Source organism: Apium graveolens, chromosome 6 (genome assembly GCF_009905375.1).
Source record: "Apium graveolens cultivar Ventura chromosome 6, ASM990537v1, whole genome shotgun sequence".
NCBI lineage: Eukaryota > Viridiplantae > Streptophyta > Magnoliopsida > Apiales > Apiaceae > Apium > Apium graveolens.
Window position 1 is genome coordinate 158,223,940 of NC_133652.1, and position 19,947 is coordinate 158,243,886.

Below are 19,947 nucleotides of genomic sequence, written 5' to 3' on the forward strand. Positions count from 1 at the left end.
GCGTACTCATAAGAGAACACTGGATAAAGCCGAGGAAGAACTTGTGGTGGTTAGAAAGGAAGTTTTTGAGGAAGAAAAGAAGGTAGAAGAAGAAGAAGAGAAAATCGAGGAACCGGCTTTAGTAGAGATGGGTGATCAAGCAGAAAATCCTAAGGATTTGATGGACTATTCTCAGCTTAAGATTAATGACATTCAGTCAAGCATCATCAGGCCAGCCATCAGGACTAACACTTTTGAGATCAAGTCAAGCACGATTCAGATGATACAGAACTCAGTTCAGTTTGGGGGTTCACCTACTGAAGACCCCAACATACACATCAGGGATTTCATCGAGATCTGCGACACTTTCAAATTCAATGATGTGACTGCAGATGCTATCAAGCTGCGACTCTTCCCATTCTCTATGAGGGATAAAGCTAAGTGTTGGTTACATTCTCTACCAGCAGGGTCTTTAACCACTTGGGAAGATCTAGCTCAAAAGTTTCTCACTAAATTCTTCCCTATGGCGAAGACTGCTGCAATCAGGAATGCTTTTACTCAGTTTGCTCAGCAAACTGGAGAATCTCTATTTGAGGCTTGGGATCGATATATAGAGATACTAAGGAAGTGCCCACACCATGACATGCCTGATTGGATGATTATTAAATGTTTCTACAATGGATTGGGTGCTACTTCTAGACCCATGCTTGATGCAGCATCAAGAGGAGCCTTGTGGGCTAAAAAGCTACGATGAAGCTTATGAACTTATTGAACTAATGGCTGCTAATGAGTACCAGAATCATTCCCAGAGACTGACTCAGGGAAAGGTAGCAGGAATTCTAGAGTTGGATGCAGCAACTACTATAACTGCCCAACTTAAGGCTTTCAGTGGACACTTTGGCTAACTATGGGGTTAATCAAATTGCTAGTGTCTATGAGCTTTGCGCTGGTGCCCATGAGACTGATTAATGCGCAATTTCTAGTGAATCAGCTCAGTTCATGAGCAACTTCCGAGTTCGCAGCAACCTGTGCCAACCACTTATCATCCCAACAACCGCAATCATCCTAATTTCAGTTGGAGCAACACTCAGAATGCAATTCAACAACCTTATCAGCAGTATCCAGCTAAGTAGTACAACCCCTGGTTTTCAGCAACCGCAATATGCACCAAGACAACAACCCCAGCTGTAACAAGCCAATAAAAAATCTGAATTGGAGGAGTTGAAACTTATATGCAAGAGTCAAGCCATTTTTATCAAGACCTTGGAAAATCAAATTGGGCAAATTGCCAATGCCTTGCTTAATTGTCAGCCTGGTACACTACCTAGTGACACTGAAGTGCCAGGAAAGAGGGAAGCTAAGGAGTAGGTAAAGGCAATCACTTTAAGATCTGTAAAGGTTGCGAATCCCGAACAAACTCAAGTGTTGACTGAAGAGGCAAAGGTTGAGAAAGAAGTAGAGCAGCAGGTAGTAGAACTGGGACCAAGGAAGACTACTATTGAGCACACTTCTCCTGAGGGTAATACAGGGGAGAAACAGATCTATCCTCCACCGCCTTTTTCTAAGAGACTGTAGAAGAAAAAGTTGGACAAGCAATTTGAGAAGTTTCTGGAGGTGTTCAAGAAACTTCATATCAACATACCTTTCGCTGAGGCTCTTGAGCAGATTCCTAGTTATGCAAAATTTATGAAAGGTATTCTCTCTCGGAAAGTGAAGCTAGATGATTTAGAGACAGTCGCTCTTACGGAGGAATGCAGTATTGTGATTTACCAGAAGTTGCCTCTGAAGCTTAAAGATCCAGGAAGCTTCACTATTCCGTGTACTATTGGAAAAGTGTCTTTTGACAAATGCTTATGTGACTTGGGAGATAGCATTAATCTAATGCCATTATCAATCTTCAAGCAGTTGGACTTATCTGATCCAAAACTGACTTATATGACCTTGTAGTTAGCCGACCGTTCTTTTACATATCCGTGAGGTATTGTGGAGGATGTCTTGGTCAAAGTTGATAAACTCATCTTCCATGCTGATTTCGTAATTCTTGATTTTGAGGAGGATAAGAAGATTCCCATAGTCTTGGGAAGACCTTTCTTGGCAACTGGCCGAAACTTGATAGATGTGCAGAAGGGTTAGCTTACGATGCGAGTGCTGGATCAGGATGTAACTTTTAATGTGTTCAATGCTATGAAATTTCCTACAGAAAATGAGGAGTGCTTATAGGTAAAATTGGTTGATTCTGTAGTTACTTCAGAACTTGATCAATTGTTAAGGTCCGATGCCTTAGAGAAAGCCTTATTGTGAAATTCAGATAGTGAAGATAACGAGGGCGATGAGCACTTGCAATATTTAAATGCTTCTCCCTGGAAGAGGAAGATAGATATGCCTTTTGAATCTATTGGAATGAAGGAATTCAACAAAGCTCCTAAACGTCTCAAGCCATCTATTGAGGAAGCTCCCACTCTTGAGCTTAAGCCTTTACCTGAGAATTTGAGGTATGCATTTTTAGGTGATGCATCTATTTTGCCTGTTATTATTGCATCTGACCTTTCAGGTAGTGATGAGGAAAAGCTTCTGAGGATTCTGAGAGAGTTCAAATCGATAATTGGCTAGACTATAGCAGATATAAAGGGAATCAGTCCTTCTTATTACATGCATAAAATTCTAGTAGAGGAAGGTAGCAAGCCTACGGTTAAGCAAAAGAGCAGGCTAAATCCGATTATGAAAGAGGTTGTGAAGAAGGAAATTCTCAAGTGGCTAGATGCAGGAATTATCTATCCTATTTCTGACAGTTCATGGGAAAGCCCGGTTCAATGTGTGCCAAAGAAAGGTGGTATTACAATGGTAGCAAATAAGAAGAATGAGCTTATTCTGACACGAACAGTCACAGGGTGGAGAGTTTGCATGGATTATAGGAAGCTGAACAAGGCTACAAGGAAGGATCACTTCCCTCTTCCTTTCATTGATCAGATGCTTGATAGATTGGCTGGGCATGATTACTATTGTCTTCTGGATGGCTATTCGGGATATAATCAGATTTGTATCGCCCTAGAAGATCAGGAGAAGACTACATTCACATGTCATTTCGGCACTTTTGCTTTCAGACGAGTTTCTTTTGGTCTGTATGATGCGTCGGTCATATTTCAGAGATGTATGATGGCCATTTGTTCTGATATGATTGGCCAGAATATGAAGGTGTTCATGGACGACTTCTCGATATTTGGCGATTCTTTTGATGAATGTTTGCAAAATCTTGGACACGTTCTCAAGAGGTGTGTTGAGACCAATCTTGTTCTCAATAGGGAGAAATGTCACTTTATGGTGCGTCGGGGCATTATTATCGGGCACAAGGTTTCTAGTTAAGGTCTAGACGTGGACAAGGCCAAGGTGGGGGTCATTGAGAATCTTCCTCCACCTATTTCTGTTAAGGAAATTCGTAATTTTCTTGGTCATGCGGGTTTCTATAGGCGTTTCATCAAAGACTTCTCTAAGATTTCAAATCCATTGTACAGTTTGCTAGAGAAAGATGTCCCTTTCAAGTTTAATGATGAGTGCCTTGCAACTTTTGAGACATTGAAAAAGAGTTTAATCATGACACGGTCATAACTGCACTTGATTGGAATGAACCTTTTAAGATGATGTGCGATGCAAGTGACTATGCAATTGGATCAGTTCTTGGACAGAGGAAGAACAACATATTTCATGTAGTCTACTATGCTAGTAAGACTCTGAATGGTGCTCAACTGAATTACACTACTAAGGAGAAAGAACTTTTGGCTATTGTCTATGGTTTTGAGAAATTTTGATCTTATCTACTTGGGACTAAGGTGACAGTTTTCACTGATCACGCTGCAATTCGATATCTCTTCTCAAAGAAGGACTCGAAGCCTAGATTGATTATTTGTTTCTTTGCTTCAAGAATTTGAACTAGATATCAAGGATAGAAAGGAAACTGAAAATCAAGTCGTTGATCATCTCTCGCGCTTAGAAAATCCTAATGCTACTTTATTGGATAAGACATTGATAAATGAGTCTTTTCCCGACGAGCAGCTGTTTGGAGTGCAAGAAGAAGAACCGTGGTTTTCAGACATTGTGAACTACCTTATGAGTAATATCATGCCTCCCGACTTATCTTACGCTCAAAGGAAGAAGTTTCTACATGAAGTAAAGTGGTATATATGGGATGAGTCGTTTCTTTTTCAACAAGGAGCTGACCAAATCATCAGGAGATGTATTCCTTATAGCGAAACGGGGAGGATCTTGCGAGATTGCAACTCAACAGCTTATAGAGGACATTATGGTGGAGAAAAGACAGCAGCTCATGTTCTTCAAGCAGGTTTCTTTTGGCCGACCTTGTTTAAAGATGCTCACCAGTTCGTCTTGAAATGTGATCGATGTCAACGTGTGGGTAATATGTCTAAGAGGGATGAGATGCCTCTTAATGTGCTTCTAGAGGTCGAAGTCTTCGATGTTTGGGGAATCGACTTCGTGGGGCCATTTGTCTCATCCTGTAACAATCAGTATATCTTGTTGGCGGTTGATTATATATCGAAATGGGTCGAAGTTAAGCCGTTTCTAACGAACGATGCGAAAGTGGTGCTTAAATTTCTTCACAAGCAGATATTCACAATGTTTGGAACTCCAAGAGTCATAATCAGTGATGAGGGATCGCATTTTTGCAATCTCAAGTTCACTGCTATGATGTGAAGGTATAATGTGAATCATCGCATTGCCACGGTGTTGGATATATTTGAGATGTCATGTCTAATATGTTTCATGTTTAGTTTTCAGATCTTAACTAACAGGAAATATCAGTTCTTACTGGAAGTCAGGATTTAAGGATATCAGGACTTAGATTATCAGAAGATAATATCAGAAGATGGATATCAGAACTTAAGTACTGGAGGACTAATAATTAACGAAGGAAGCTGATTTACAGGAAAGAAGATCGAGACTAATACAAAAAGAAGATATGCATGGAAAGAGTTAGAGTACTAGAAGAATTATATAAGATATCTTATTGATATATTTTAGGAGACAATAATTATATTCCATATCAATTAGAAGTTATCTTATAACTGTGTGTCTATATAAACACAGACATAGGTTTACTCTATAAGAGTTATGATCATCGAGAAGATCATACAATTGTAACCTAGCAGCTCTCATGATATTTGTTCATCACTGAGAGAGAATAGTTCCATTGTAACAGAGTTTATTATATCGAATACATCTGTTTTCTGTTACTTGCGCTTTAAATCGATTTGATTATATTCTACACTGTAGTCAACCCCCTTCTACAGTGTTGTGTGACCTAACACGTGGTATCAGAGCCTATCTGTTAACACACATACAGTAAAGATCCAAAATAATCATGTCTGAAGAAGCAGAAAATCCAACCAAGCCCGCCAAAACTGAAGAAACTCCAAAGACTCAAACCCATAGTCGATATGAGACTATCAGGGTTCCCATGCTGAGACCTTCTGAGTATCCCATATGGAAAGTGAAGATGGCTATTTTTCTTGAAGCTACAGATCCAGAATACCTTGACAGAATTTATGAAGGACCGCATAAGCCAACGAAGCTCTCTGTTGTAGTTGCAGATCATCCAGCAAAGATCATACCAAAGGAGAAAAGTGAATACACAACTGAAGATATCTCATATGTTGCCAATGATGCAAAGGTAAGGTATTTGTTGCATAGTGCCATTGATAATGTCATGTCAAATAGGGTAATTCAATGCAAGACTGCAAAGGAGATATGGGATGCTTTGAAGAGAAGGTGTCAGGGAACTGATGCAATCAAGAAAAATAGGAGGACTATACTCACTCAAGAGTATGAGCACTTTGACTCAAAAAGTGATGAGTCATTAACTGACTTATATGACAGGTTTGTCAAACTCTTGAATGATCTGTCACTGGTGGACAAGGAATATGACATTGAAGTTTCAAATCTAAAATTCCTTATAGCTCTTCCTAAAAGTTGGGATTTGAAAGCTACTATTATAAGAGACAACTATGCTCTTGATGAAACTACTCTTGATGAAGCAAGAGACATGGGAGAAAGTCAAGGACAGTTGCACTTAATGCTGAGGAGGAATCCCCCAAAGTGGATGTCTCAAAGAAAGGAAAAGGAAAGGCTCTCGTCATAAAGTCTGATTCAGAATCATCAAGTTCTGATGATGATGATGATGATGATGATTCAGAAACTGAAAGTCTACCTGAAGTAGATGTTGATGAAGAGATGATGAAGCTGTCTGCTCTTATGGTGAAGGGTATCACAAAGATAGCCTACAGGAAATTCAGAAGGGGAAAGAAGTTTTCCAGGAAAGGTAGAAGTTCTGATAAGAAGGGCTTCAGAAAATCTGAAGGCAAAGGAGGAAAGTCTGACATAGGAGATTACTCAAATGTCAAATGCTACAATTGTGGTGAGAAATGCCACATATCTCCTGACTGCAAGAAAGGAAAGAGTGATAAAGGCAAGGCTCTTGTCACAAAGAAGAAAAGTTGGACAGACACTTCAAATTCTGAAGATGAGGAGAAATATGCCTTGATGGCAAATGATGATAGCAGTTCTGATGCTTCTGAGTTAAAGGTACCTCAAACAACTTATGCCTTTCATACTGATGATATTACTAAGTTGAAATTATATCTTAAAACCATGTTTATTAGCTATAGAGATCAAACTTTAACATGTGAAAGATTAACTTCTGAAAATCTTGCTTTTAAAAAGAGGAATGATTATTTAGAAAAGGAGTTAGTTATGTTCCATCAAATTCAGAAGGATAGAGATGATGCTTTCTATGTTAGAGATGAAGTGCTAAAAATGAATAAATCTCTAAAAACTGGGTTAGAAAAGGAGAGAGAGATTATCAGGACTTGGACTAACTCTGGCAGAATAACTCAGGATATACTAAGTTTTGGGAACTGGAAAGAGGGCTTAGGTTATGGAGATGAGAAAAGTGAAAAAGGAACTGAACAAGTTAAGCCAATTATTGTTAAACAGACTACTAAGCCAAAGGTAAATCCTGTTAAATTTGTAGCTAAAACTGTAAAGTCTGATTCTAAAAAGATGAAAGACATTGAGACAGAAGTGATAGCAGAGTCAACTTTTGACAAATTAGAACAGGATAAACCAACTGAAGTTAACATAGGCTTAATGACAAAGAAGCAGCTTAAACATAAGCTGAAAGAGATTACCAGTATAAACAAGGTAAAGGTAGCTAGGAAAAATAGGAATGGAAAGGAAGGTGTGAATAAAAGCAACAATTATATGCCTGTTCTTAATGCTCCTAGAAAGAAATGCTATAACTGTGGAAAATCTAACTATCTGGCTTCTTTTTGCAGGAAGAATAAGAATATAAACTCCTTACCTTCTAAGTCAGGAGTTAAGAGTCAGTCTGTTAGGTTTAAGCCATAAAATCCTTGTTTTCATTGTGGTAGTATATGGCATTCCATTTATACTTGTAAGGAATATCATAGTTTGGACTATGATTATTATCAGATAAAACCTTCTTTGAAGAAAGTTGCTTTAATTCCTTCTAGTGTAAAGTATGATGCAAAGTCTGATACTGTTAATACTAATAAGAAAAATGTTAGCATAAACTCTGATATTAAATCCGCTGCAAATGTTAACAAACTTAAAAAGGCTAAAGGATCCAAGCAAGTCTAGGTCCTTAAAACTAATCATTAGTGGTCTTTGTGATTACAGGGCAACAAGATGAACATCCTAGTTCTGGACAGTGGATGTTCAGGACATATGACTGGAAATAAATCCCTGCTATCAGATTTTGTGGAGAAAGCTGGCCCAGAAGTTTCTTATGGAGATGGCAACATTGGAAAAACTCTGGGATATGGCAAGATCAATCTTGGGAATGTCATCATTGAAACAGTAGCTCTTGTCTCAGGACTTAAACACAATCTGTTGAGTATAAGTCAAATATGTGACATAGGTTATCATGTGGATTTCTTTGAAGAACACTGTGAAGTTATAAGTAATTCTATAGGCAAAGTGGTTCTGAAAGGATACAGGCATGGTAACATTTATGAAGCCGGACTTTCAACAAGTACTGATGGTTCTGCAATTTGTCTGTTGAGTAGAGCATCAATTGAAGAAAGCTGGAATCGGCACAAGAAACTCTCTCATTTAAATTTCAACAATATAAATGAACTTGTAAAGAAAGATCTTGTGAGAGGACTGCCAAAAAAAATAGTATTTGCTCCTATGGCCTTTGTGATTCATGTCAGAAGGCAAAACAAAGAAAATCTTCTTTCAAGAGCAAAACTGAGTCATCAATTCTTGAGCCTTATCACCTACTACATTTTGATCTATTTGGTCCAGTCAATGTCATCTCTATTACAAAGAAGAAATATGCTATGGTTATAGTGGATGAATACACAAGATACACTTGGGTGTATTTCTTGCACAAGAAGACTGAAACAGCATCTACTCTAACTGATCATATCAAACAGCTGGATAATTGATCAAAGATTCTGTTAAAATAATAAGGAGTGATAATGGAATTGAGTTCAAGAATTCAATCATAGAAGAGTTCTGCAAAGATCATGGAATCAAACAGGAATTTTCTGCACCTGGAACTCCACAGCAAAATGGAGTTGTAGAAAAAAAGAACAAGACTCTCATTGAAGCTGCAGGAACAATGCTTGATGAAGCAAAGATACCAACCTATTTTTGGGTTGAAGCTGTGCAGACTGCTTGTTTTACAGAAAATGCTACACTTATAAACAAGCATGGAAAAACACCGTATGAGATGGTGAAGAAAAAGAAGCCAAATCTGAAACACTTTCATGTATTTGATTGCAAGTGTTTTGTTCTTAAGACTCATCCTGAACAGCTGTCAAAATTTGATCTAAAAGCTGATGAAGGAATTTTTGTCGGATATCCGCTTTCCACAAAAGCCTTTAGAGTCTATAATTTAAGAACAAGAGTTGTCATGGAATCTATCTATGTCTCTTTTGATGATAAGAAGATTACTGGACTTGAAGATTTCAATGATCATGATCAGCTGAGATTTGAGAATGAAGATTTAAATTCTGATTCTGGAAATTCTGATGACTTAAATCCTGATCCTGTAAGTTCTGATGGATTAAGTTCTGATGATTGAAACTGTGGTAACAACTCTAAAGGAAAATGCACCTGTCCAGGGGGAGCAACCTGAAGAAACTACCACATCTCAAGACTCTCGAGAAGCATCAGAACCTGTCACTGGCTCTTCAAGTTCTGATTCATCTAGTTCTGATGAGCCAAATTCTGATAATTCTGGAAGCTCTTATTCTTCAACTCCTGAAAAATAAAATTCAAATTCTGAAGTCTCAGAGAGCATAACTACAGGGGGGCATCAGAAAATGTTGATGGAGACAGCATGGATCATGGGGGAGGATCCAGTTCTAGAGATCAACTTCCATCTGCAAGGAAGTGGACTAAAGCACTAGTGGAAGCTGCCAATTTCTTGGAGGTAGATTAGTTTCTTGGTTTAGCAAGAAACAAAAGTCAATTTCCACATCAACTGCAGAAGCAGAATATATTACAGCAGGAAGTTGTTGTGTACAGATTCTTTGGATGAAGAATCAGTTACTGGATTATGGGTTAGAATTTTCTAAAATCCCTATTTACTGTGATAATCAAAGTGCTATTGCTATGACAGGTAATCCAGTTCAACACTCAATGACAAAGCACATCAGCATTAGGTACCATTTCATAAGGGAACATGTGGATGAAGGTACAGTGGAATTATATTTTGTTCCAACAGATCAACAACTAGCAGATAGCTACACAAAACCACTATGTGAAGCTACTTTTATAAGATTGGTAAATGAACTTAGAATGGTTTCAGGTTCTTTCTCTAAATCTGCTTAGTTTTTGTTCTCATGCATCAGACTTTATGATCAGTGTTTACAGATTATATTATCTATATGTAATATGTGCTTAATTTGAAAATTCATTAAATGCTGATTTTTATCTGATGTGGATTTATATACTCTGATAAGTGTTTTGAATGTTTTGTGGCTATTCAATTTAATGAGGATAACTGTGCTATATGCTGACCTAGTAGTCTTTAACATACTAGAAATCCCATGTTTGAATTAGTTGTTTATGTGGAAACTCATTAACACAAGCAGATTCTGATATTGAGCTTAGTCAAGTTTACTTTTTGTATCTTATTACTAAGTCTCAAACTAGATTCTTGTTTCTTATCTATCAAATTCCGATGTCAGTAAATCTTAAGAATGAACTAAGTGCTGATAAGCGTCACTTATCAAAAGAAAAGAAAAGAATAAAAGTCAGGTACTCCTTTGAGATCTAGAGTAAAAATGTGGAAGGGAAGACCCAAGTGCATTGCTGGTATTAAGTAATATGCATTAGAAAAGCAAAAAAAATTCTTGGTGACTTTTCACACTCTATGATTACTAGAGAAATACTCTGATAACAGCATAAATTCTGATAAGTAGTCGTGACTCACTTACATTGAGAAGCCACTGTAAAAAGGAATTTCAAAAGATGCATAAAATGAGCACAAACAGTTGAGGTGGACTCTTGCATAAATTTGTTTTATAGTAGACATCATGACAGATTTTAAACATTTTTCAGAGTTATGCCTTATTTCTAAGATGTACTGAAGTTGATCAGACTTTAATCTTTATCTGATATTTTGCTGAATGCACACACTTTCACTCCATATGAATGATGAAAATTACTGTGGTGATTATGTTGTTTTTGACAAACAGTTAAGTGTCATTTACATACATTCTGAGGACAAGTTCTGATGGAAGTTCTGATGATTAAACTCTGAAGAAAACAAGTCAGTATTTGTATAAAGAAGCACAGAAAAAGATATTCACTTTTTGAGTACAGAAGCCATGTTCTGATGACTGTTACAATCTGATATAAGTTAAGTTCTGATATTAAATCCTGATGGAATCTTTGATGCTTACGTGGAATTTTTCTTTACTTGACTTATTTGTGGTAAAATATGAAACAGCCATATTTAAATCAAAATAAATTTGGGTGAGATAAAAACAGTCATAATCATTATGGGTTAGTGGTTAACGTGTATGTCCTGAAAAACTGCATGTACACGGTAATTATTGCTTATTTTACGTGTCCATTAACTCCTGCTCTAACCGTTTATTGACTGTTCACACAGTGCCAGGTGTAAAGTGTATCCCATATTTCACAAATATGACTGTTGAGTGGAGAAAGTATATATATAGGAGTTAAAAGATTTTCTAATCTTTTACTTACTTTTCTATTCTTAATTTCTATTACTTTCTCTCTCGCTCTAATATTCTCTGAAGTGGTTTCTTTCAGGACTTTTAACAAACACTTTGCAAACACTCTCTTTCTCACTTATTTTCTTACAGAGATGGCACTAAAAGACGTAATTTTCAATGGAGCTAAGTTTGTTCCTAACAACTACTTCGCCATTCTTAGCAAGGCTGAAGCTCCATCAAAACTTCACTTCATTCAGGATTTTCTCGCTAATTCTGATATTGGGTACGCTCTGACCCAACCTGATGCAGTCTCTGGAACTCAAGTGTTGGAGTTCTGGTGAAGTGGAGTATATGATTATGGTGGTGCTCAAGAGTCCCCAAGTATTATCTTTTCATCAGGGGAGGATGAGCATGTCGTGACATTGGCCACGGTTCGACAAGCATTGCAGCTACCTGAGAACTGCGTTTACTCTACTGTTGAGGAGCCAGTTCTTCAAAATATGATGGCCAGTCTGGGGTATAAAAAGTCATTTGCAAAGCTGGGTCAATTGAAGAGACCTGTAACACCCCCAGATCCGGGGTCGGGGATCCGGGTCGTCACGGTCTTTCTTTCCATAATATCACTTCACTTAATTAATAATAAATAACCTTATGCTGTGACCCCACATTAACACACACCACAACCCGTTATAGTCTCAGAGATGAAATTGAAATAAGTACAAGTCTTTGAATCCACAATTTAAAAGTTATTACAACCCAAAATGATTACTTGATAATTTACAGTTAATTGCCATTATCTGCCACAAGTTATAATTATACATAATTTGATTCTCAAAAGTAGGTGCCTGGTCTACCAATAGATCTACCTCTGCAGCTATAGCAGCTACAACATCATCGGGAAGACGCGGGACGCTTCCCACGCGCTTGCGCTGGGTCTGCTGGAGTCTGGCCATCTTTCCTAACTGTTGTTGTGTGATGAAGAAATAAAGCAAGAGTGAGCCTTACAGCTCGCAAGATAATATATAGTGATAACAATAATATAAGTATCTAAATGGATACTTACTAGAATCTTTTATCATGTGTAAGATAATTACTTACTAGATATAAGTAAAAACAAGGGATGAAGTTACCAGATACTTCACTACACTTATATCATTTATAAAGCTACTTGAACTACCACTGTTCAAAGTATAATGAGCTTTCAACAGTTCATCACATAGATGAGACTACAAGACAAGATTTGAATAGATTAAATCTTTGAAATATTATTAAAGGAAATGAAGTTATGATATACTTCATTAAGTTCTGATATATATATATATATATCCATATATACATCTTCTTTATACATTTCCAGAAAACCTCTGTCATGTAAAGTATGAACAGAGTTTGAAACATCCAATAAATTTTGGAAAAAGGAAAAGAATTTTGGCATAAACCAGGTATCTTGCTGATCAGGCAAGGATACCAATAAGTAACCTTTTCTACTAGTAGATGGACGAATTCCCCACTGGTCATCACCCTGGTCTCAATAGGACCTTATGTTGGACTGCCACTCAGCCACTTATGCATTTGATGGACTCCCACTGAGCCACTTACACTATCATGGACGCCCACTGAGCCCATGTTGCTTATGTCGACTCAATAGATGGACTTACTTCCCGAACGTTGGGTAAGTAATCAATTCATTTACCAAAACTGTAACCTTGTTGCGAATATAAAATACACCACAGAGCCGGATCCCTCAGGTTTCGAGCGAGTATTTAAATCCCCTTTAAAAGGAAGATCTTAAATATAAAAATGAGTTTTGGGATCCGCTCTAACTTTTAAAAATTATTTTGAAGACTCGAAAACACTTTAAAGAGTGTTTGGAGTAATGCTGATTTAATGAAATAAATCAGTCCCAATATATTAGAAAATATCTGAATATTATTATTTAAATAATATTCCCATAAAGAATAATCTTTATAAAAATAATTGAAGTAGAAGTATTAAAACTTATACTTGAAACGAGTATTAAATAACCAAAGATATACTTATACGAAAGTACTATCTTTATTTGAATAATCGAAAATAAGTTTGATTATTGACACCTTATTCTTTAATAAAATAAAGAATATATTGCAGTAATAAGCGGAGTCATAATACCTCGAATGAATATTATAAATAATATTCATAAAATAAAGGAGTCATACATCCTCAAATGAATATCCAAGTAATATCCAATAATAATATAAAAGAGTCATAAGCCCTCGAATAATATTCGAAATAATATTCAATAAATAATATAAAGTTATCGAATAACCCTTATTCGATTAATAGTTTTGAAAACTATAACCATGTATATATATATGAATATATATATATATATATACATATATACAAAATCTACTCGGGATCCTCGACTCCCGGTTTTAGAAAATGTTTTCACCTTTGGGTCCCTATACTAAGGGTATATGCAAATTACTGCTATTCTCTAGCATAGGTATTATCAACTGAACCAACACATATATATACCATATCAGCATGTTTCAATATATCGCAACATTTGCTAATTAACCAACATGCATCTATCGCAAGATAATGCATATACATATATACATCACAACAACAGTTATAACGGGTAGAAAACTTGCCTGAGCGACTTGGGGTGATAAAAGGCTCGGGACGAGTCTGGTAACCTATAAACAACAAGTAAGTTGGAATTAAACCAAAGTCACTTGTAAATCTATACTTTAACTAACTTAGACTCTAACGCTTGTTTTGCGCTTACTGATTCTCTTAAGTCACTCGGGTACCCTCGGCTCCACCATTTTTAATAATTTAACCTTTACGAGTTTTAAGGCGATTCATTCGCGAGTGTCTTACCAACTGCCTAACACACTTACCATAAATGTTTCATACATTAATTAACCCCTTTTTGGTCTTTAACCTATGTTTCAAAGTAAGGCGAGGGGAAAAGTTTCGTTCGCGAAATGCCGTTACTTGAAACGGTCGTTTCTCCTAAACCGTGCATCGGAATCAAACGAACTACATATCAAAACGAAGCTCGTAACACGAGCTATCTAGACATGGCAATGGTCAAAACCTAGCAGGGGGTTCTCGGGTCCTAATGTTATGCACAAAAGCAGTCCAAAGAAAATCGGACGTTACGACGGGTATGTTTACGCGATTTCCCAATTTAAAACCATTCAAAACCAACCCAATTCAACCTCAAATCAAACATACAACCAACATCCATCCTTATCACATCATATCAGCCCCAACCAATTCAATTTTAACATTCATACTTATGCCTAAGCTTGAATTTAACTATACTACAATCTTTTAACCAAAATAACAACATTTACCATTCCATTTCAATACCATTTCAATCCCAAACTCTAAATCACAAACATTAAGCTACAATATCACCCTACTAATCAAAATCATCTTATAATACATAGGAATCTAGGGTTTGGAGATGATATACCTTCCTCGAAGTGGTGGGAGGAGCTAGGAAGCCTTAAGAAGCCTTGAGAAGTCTTAGGAATGCTTGGATCTTCAAGGAAATCAAGAAAAATTTCAAGTTAAAAACTTGAAAACACTATTCATTGTCTTCTTCATTGATTAAATGAAGAAGATTGAGAAGGAATTGATGGCTTAAACTCATGATATAGCCCTAACTAAGCATAAAGATGATTAGGGAATTATCTTACCAATTTAGGAGGCTTGGATCTTGAGTTTTGAATTTCCTTGCCTTTAAAATGTCAAAAAGCCGAGAGCATGAAGAACAATGCCTTGGTTTCTTTTTTTTGATTTTGATGAAAAATGATTTGCTTGGCTTGGTTGGTTTGATTTTGTGTTTGTTTTAGTAAATTACCTAGTTGCCCTTGATTTTGTGTGGTTAAAAAGCCACCACATCTCCTTCCTTCCCATGTCATGCCTATGTCATGTTGTGATGTCATCCTTCCCTCTTTGTCCTCTTCTCATTGGTTGGGTGACATCACTCTCTCTAATCCCTTTGCTTAACTTCCTAATTGTTTGCCTAATGACTGTTGATCTGCTATACGGTTCGCTTAACTTTCGTTTTCGTTTATCGTTTGAAGGATCATACCCGGGATCTTATTACTTAGGTTCCCTTAACCTTTCTCAATACATTATTTTCCTTTTTATGATCCTCTTTTAAATCCTTTTTATCCTGCTACCTTATACTCAATTCTTTCCGTATCTAGTGGATTTCCGGGAAAAACCAAAGTGTTCGGAATTGGATTCTGGCGATCTTTACATACACTCATATACCATATACAGTACTAATAAAATCTCAGAATATCCATAATAGAACCCCTACATAGTGTGGCATGAAAAGTTTTCTCATTCAGCAAAAACACTATTCACAAGGGTTACAAAAAGTTGAAAATTTTGGGGGTTATTACAGTCTCCCCTCCTTAAAAGGATTCCGTCCTGGAATCAAATAGAAAATAAATGGGGGTACTTTTCTAGCATTGTGCTCTCTAGTTCCCAAGTTGATTCTTCCACATTATGATTCTGCCATAGTACTCTGACTAGCTTGATTACTTTGTTCCGAAGCACCTGCTCCTTCTTATCTATAATCCTTACTGGCTTCTCCACGTAAGTTAGATCTGGCTGCATATCCACCTGCTCGTACTCCACTATGTGTATGGCATCCCGATGATACTTCCTTAGCATTGACACATGGAACACATTATGAACTTGTTGCAAATTAGGGGGTAAGGCTAGCTCGTAAGCTAACTTTCCAATCCGTCTTAATATCTCAAAAGGTCCAATGTATCTTGGGCTTAGTTTTCCTTTCCTTCCGAACCTCATTAATCCCTTCCAAGGGGATACCTTTAGCAGTACTAAGTCCCCGACTTCATATTCCTTATCCTTTCGGGCTAGGTCTGCATATTTCTTCTGTCTGTCTTGGGCTGCTACAAGCCATCCTCTGATGAGATCCACTATATCTTTGGTCCTTTGGACCACTTCGGGTCCGAGCATCTTCCGCTCTCCTACTTCATCCCAGTATAAGGGAGATCGACACCTTCTTCCGTACAGGGCCTCATAAGGCGGCATTCCGATGCTAGCATGAAAGCTATTGTTATAAGAAAACTCGATCAACGGCAAGTGATCATCCCAACTCCCTTTAAAGTCTATTGCACAGACTCTCAACATATCCTCTAGTGTCTGGATGGTCCTTTCACTCTGCCCATCCGTCTGGGGATGGTACGCGGTACTCATATTTAACTTGGTCCCCGCACATTCCTGAAAGCTCCTCCAAAATCTGGAGTTGAACCTGGGGTCTCGGTCTGAGACAATGGACGCTGGGACTCCATGTCGCGTTACTATTTCCTTAAGGTAAATGTCCACCAGTCTATCGACTGTGTATCTCTCATTAATAGGAATAAAATGAGCTGACTTGGTCAGTCGGTCTATAATTACCCAAATAGCGTCGTGATTGGCTTTTGTCCTTGGCAAGCCTACAATAAAATCCATCGCTATATGTTCCCATTTCCATTCGGGAATCTCCAGGGGTCGTAAGAGTCCACTGGGTCTCTGGTGCTCTGCTTTTACCCTTTGGCAAGTCAAACATTTGTTTACCCATTCTGCTACGTCCCTCTTCATGTTGGGCCACCAGTAATACTCCTTCAAATCCCTATACATCTTGGTACTTCCCGGGTGAATGGAATACCTTGAACTATGGCTTTCATCCAAAATCTCATCTTTAAGCTCTTGAACATTCGGAACCCAAATCCGGTAGGAGTACCTCAATATCCCTTTATCATCTTTCTCAGTATGGATCTCCTCTCCAGTCACTGACTCTCTGCCTTCATTCATTATTTTCTCTTGGCACAATCTGATCTTTTCCAATAACTCTGGCTGCATTGAGATCTCAAAAAGCTTTTCAGTTCCGGTTCCGGTTACCTTTACTTCTATTTCCATTCTATCAAAATCCCTTATCAATTCTTCCGAAGTCGTTATCATTCTAAGTCTTTCCTTTCTACTAAGGGCATCAGCCACCACATTGGCTTTCCCTGGATGATAGAGAATCTCACAATCATAGTCCTTGATTAGTTCTAACCATCTCCTCTGGCGCATGTTGAGCTCTTTCTGCGTAAATATGTACTTGAGGCTCTTATGGTCTGTAAAAATCTCGCACTTCTCTCCATACAAGTAGTGCCTCCAAATTTTTAAGGCAAATACTATTGCCGCGAGCTCAAGGTCATGAGTAGGATATCTAACCTCGTATTCCTTCAGTTGTCTCGACGCATACGCAATCACTTTACCGTGCTGCATAAGCACACACCCTAGTCCTTTGTGCGACGCGTCACTATATATCACAAAATCTCCTTTTCCGTCCGGTAATGCCAACACCGGAGCCGTTATCAACCTTTTCTTTAATTCCTGAAAACTGTTCTCGCATTTCTCCGTCCATTCAAACTTCTCTGTCTTACGAGTAAGTCGGGTCAAAGGGGTTGCGATCTTCGCAAAGTCCTGTACAAATCTACAATAGTAGCCGGCCAATCCTATGAAACTCCTTACCTCTATGGGTGTTTTTGGCCTTTCCCAATTTGAGACCGCCTCTATCTTGGAGGGGTCGACCAATACTCCTTCTTTATTGATCACATGTCCTAAAAACTGTACTTCATTCCGCCAGAACTCACACTTCAAGAATTTGGCATACAACTGCTCCTCTCTGAGTATTCCTAGAGCTATCCTCAAATGCTCTGCATGTTCTGTCTCAGTCCTTGAGTAGATCAAAATATCATCGATAAAAACTATCACACATTTGTCCAAGTACTTCTTAAATACTCTATTCATTAAATCCATGAAAGCCGCTGGGGCGTTGGTTAATCCAAAGGACATTATCAAGAACTCATAATGCCCATACCTGGTACGGAACGTTGTCTTGGACATATCTTCGGGTTTAATCCTTAGTTGGTGATATCCAGTTCTCAGGTCGATCTTGGAAAAATAAACAGCATCCTTTAGTTGGTCGAACAGATCGTCTATTCTGGGTAATGGGTACCTGTTCTTTATGGTTAGCTTGTTCAACTCTCGATAGTCTATGCACAGCCACATGCTCCCATCTTTCTTCTTAACAAATAAAACTGGTGCTCCCCATGGAGACACACTGGGTCTTATCATACCCTTATCCAAGAGTTCCTGCAATTGGATAGCTAATTCCTTCATTTCTAACGGGGCTAACCAGTAAGGTGCTTTTGAAACTGGCACCGTCCCTGGGGCCAACTCAATAGCAAATTCAATCACTCTATCGGGTGGTAATCCCGGAAGGTCTTGTGGGAATACAGCTTCAAATTCGTTGACTACTGGAATATCTTGTAAGTTGGGCACCTCCTTCTGCGTGTCCACCACATAGGCTAGGTAGGCCTCATTTCCTTTTCGTAGCATCCTTTTGGCCTGGGCCATGGTCAAAAATCTCTGCGTCTGCCTCTTTCCTCTAAATACAACTTCTTTCTTCCCTGGGATATTTAGCTTAACTTTCTTCCCTTTACAGTCTATCTGAGCATCATTGCTAGATAGCCAGTCCATTCCCAAAATTACATCAAACTCCCCTAATTTAAAAGGAATCAGATCAACACTAAAGGATTGTTCCCCTATGCCTATCTCACAGGCGGGGTGAATCTGGTTAACAGGAATAATTTCATGATTGGCTATTTCTACTTGCAAGGGTTCTATCAAGGGTTCAGCCTTAAGTCTTAACTTACGCGCAAAGTCCTTTGATATAAAAGATTTAGTTGCTCCCGAATCAAATAAAACATTTGCACTGAATGAATTTAGAGAAAGGGTACCTGCTATCACATCTGAATCTTTCATAGCATCCTGGACTGTTATGTTGAAAGTCCTCGCAGTAGGTGGCTTATTAGAAGCAGCCCTGCTTGCTCCCGAAGCTGCTGGTTTGTTCATTGGGCATTCCCTCTTCCAATGACCTGGGCGTCCACACTGATGACAAGTGGTGGTTGGAATGACGGCAGGGGTTGATGATGGGCTCTTAGTTGAATAGTGGCCTTCCCGACCGCACTTAAAGCAGGTTACTAGCTTTCCTTTACACTCCCCAGTGTGATTCCTTCCACATATGTTACAGGCTGGCAATGGGGGTCGAGACTGGTTGGAATAGGACATTCTTGATTTCTGGCCGCCCTGGCTCACACTCACACTCATTGGCCGCTTAAACCCAGTGTTCCTTCCTGGTAGGGACACTGCTCCTCGATTAAATCTAGTTGGGAAGCTCCTTCCTGCGGAACCTCCACCCATGCTCATACTTTTCCTCTTTATTCCTTTTTCTCTTTCCTTCTGCATCTGTTCACTTCCGACTTCTACAATCGTTGCCTTTTGCACCAGAGTGGCATAGTCCGTAAGCTCAAGGATTGCCACCCTATTCTGAATCCACGGTTTCAGTCCCTGCTGAAACCTCCTAGCTTTCTTTTCCTCGGTGCTCACAAACTCCGGCACAAACCTTGATAACTCAGTAAATTTCGCTTCGTACTCTGCTACAGACAAGTTATTCTGCTTTAGCTCCAAGAACTTGAGCTCCATCTGGTTTTCCATAAACCTCGGGAAATACTTTCCCAGAAACAACGGACTAAATCTCTCCCAGGTTATAATAGCATCTGTCTCCATGTTTTTCTTGGCCTCCCACCAGTAGTTAGCTTCTCCTTTCAGAAGGTAGGTAGCAAATACAGTCTTCTATGCCTCATCGGTACTCAAAATCTCAAAGGAT

The 19,947-nt window shown here is 38.4% G+C and overlaps 1 non-coding gene across 1 annotated transcript; it reads right to left on the reverse strand.

Annotated features, from left to right (window-relative positions):
• Window positions 1-517: 517 nt before the first annotated feature.
• Window positions 518-624, reverse strand: LOC141670259 (small nucleolar RNA R71). The gene has a single exon (XR_012554498.1). It is a non-coding gene; the product is annotated as a small nucleolar RNA R71 (small nucleolar RNA).
• Window positions 625-19,947: the final 19,323 nt, after the last annotated feature.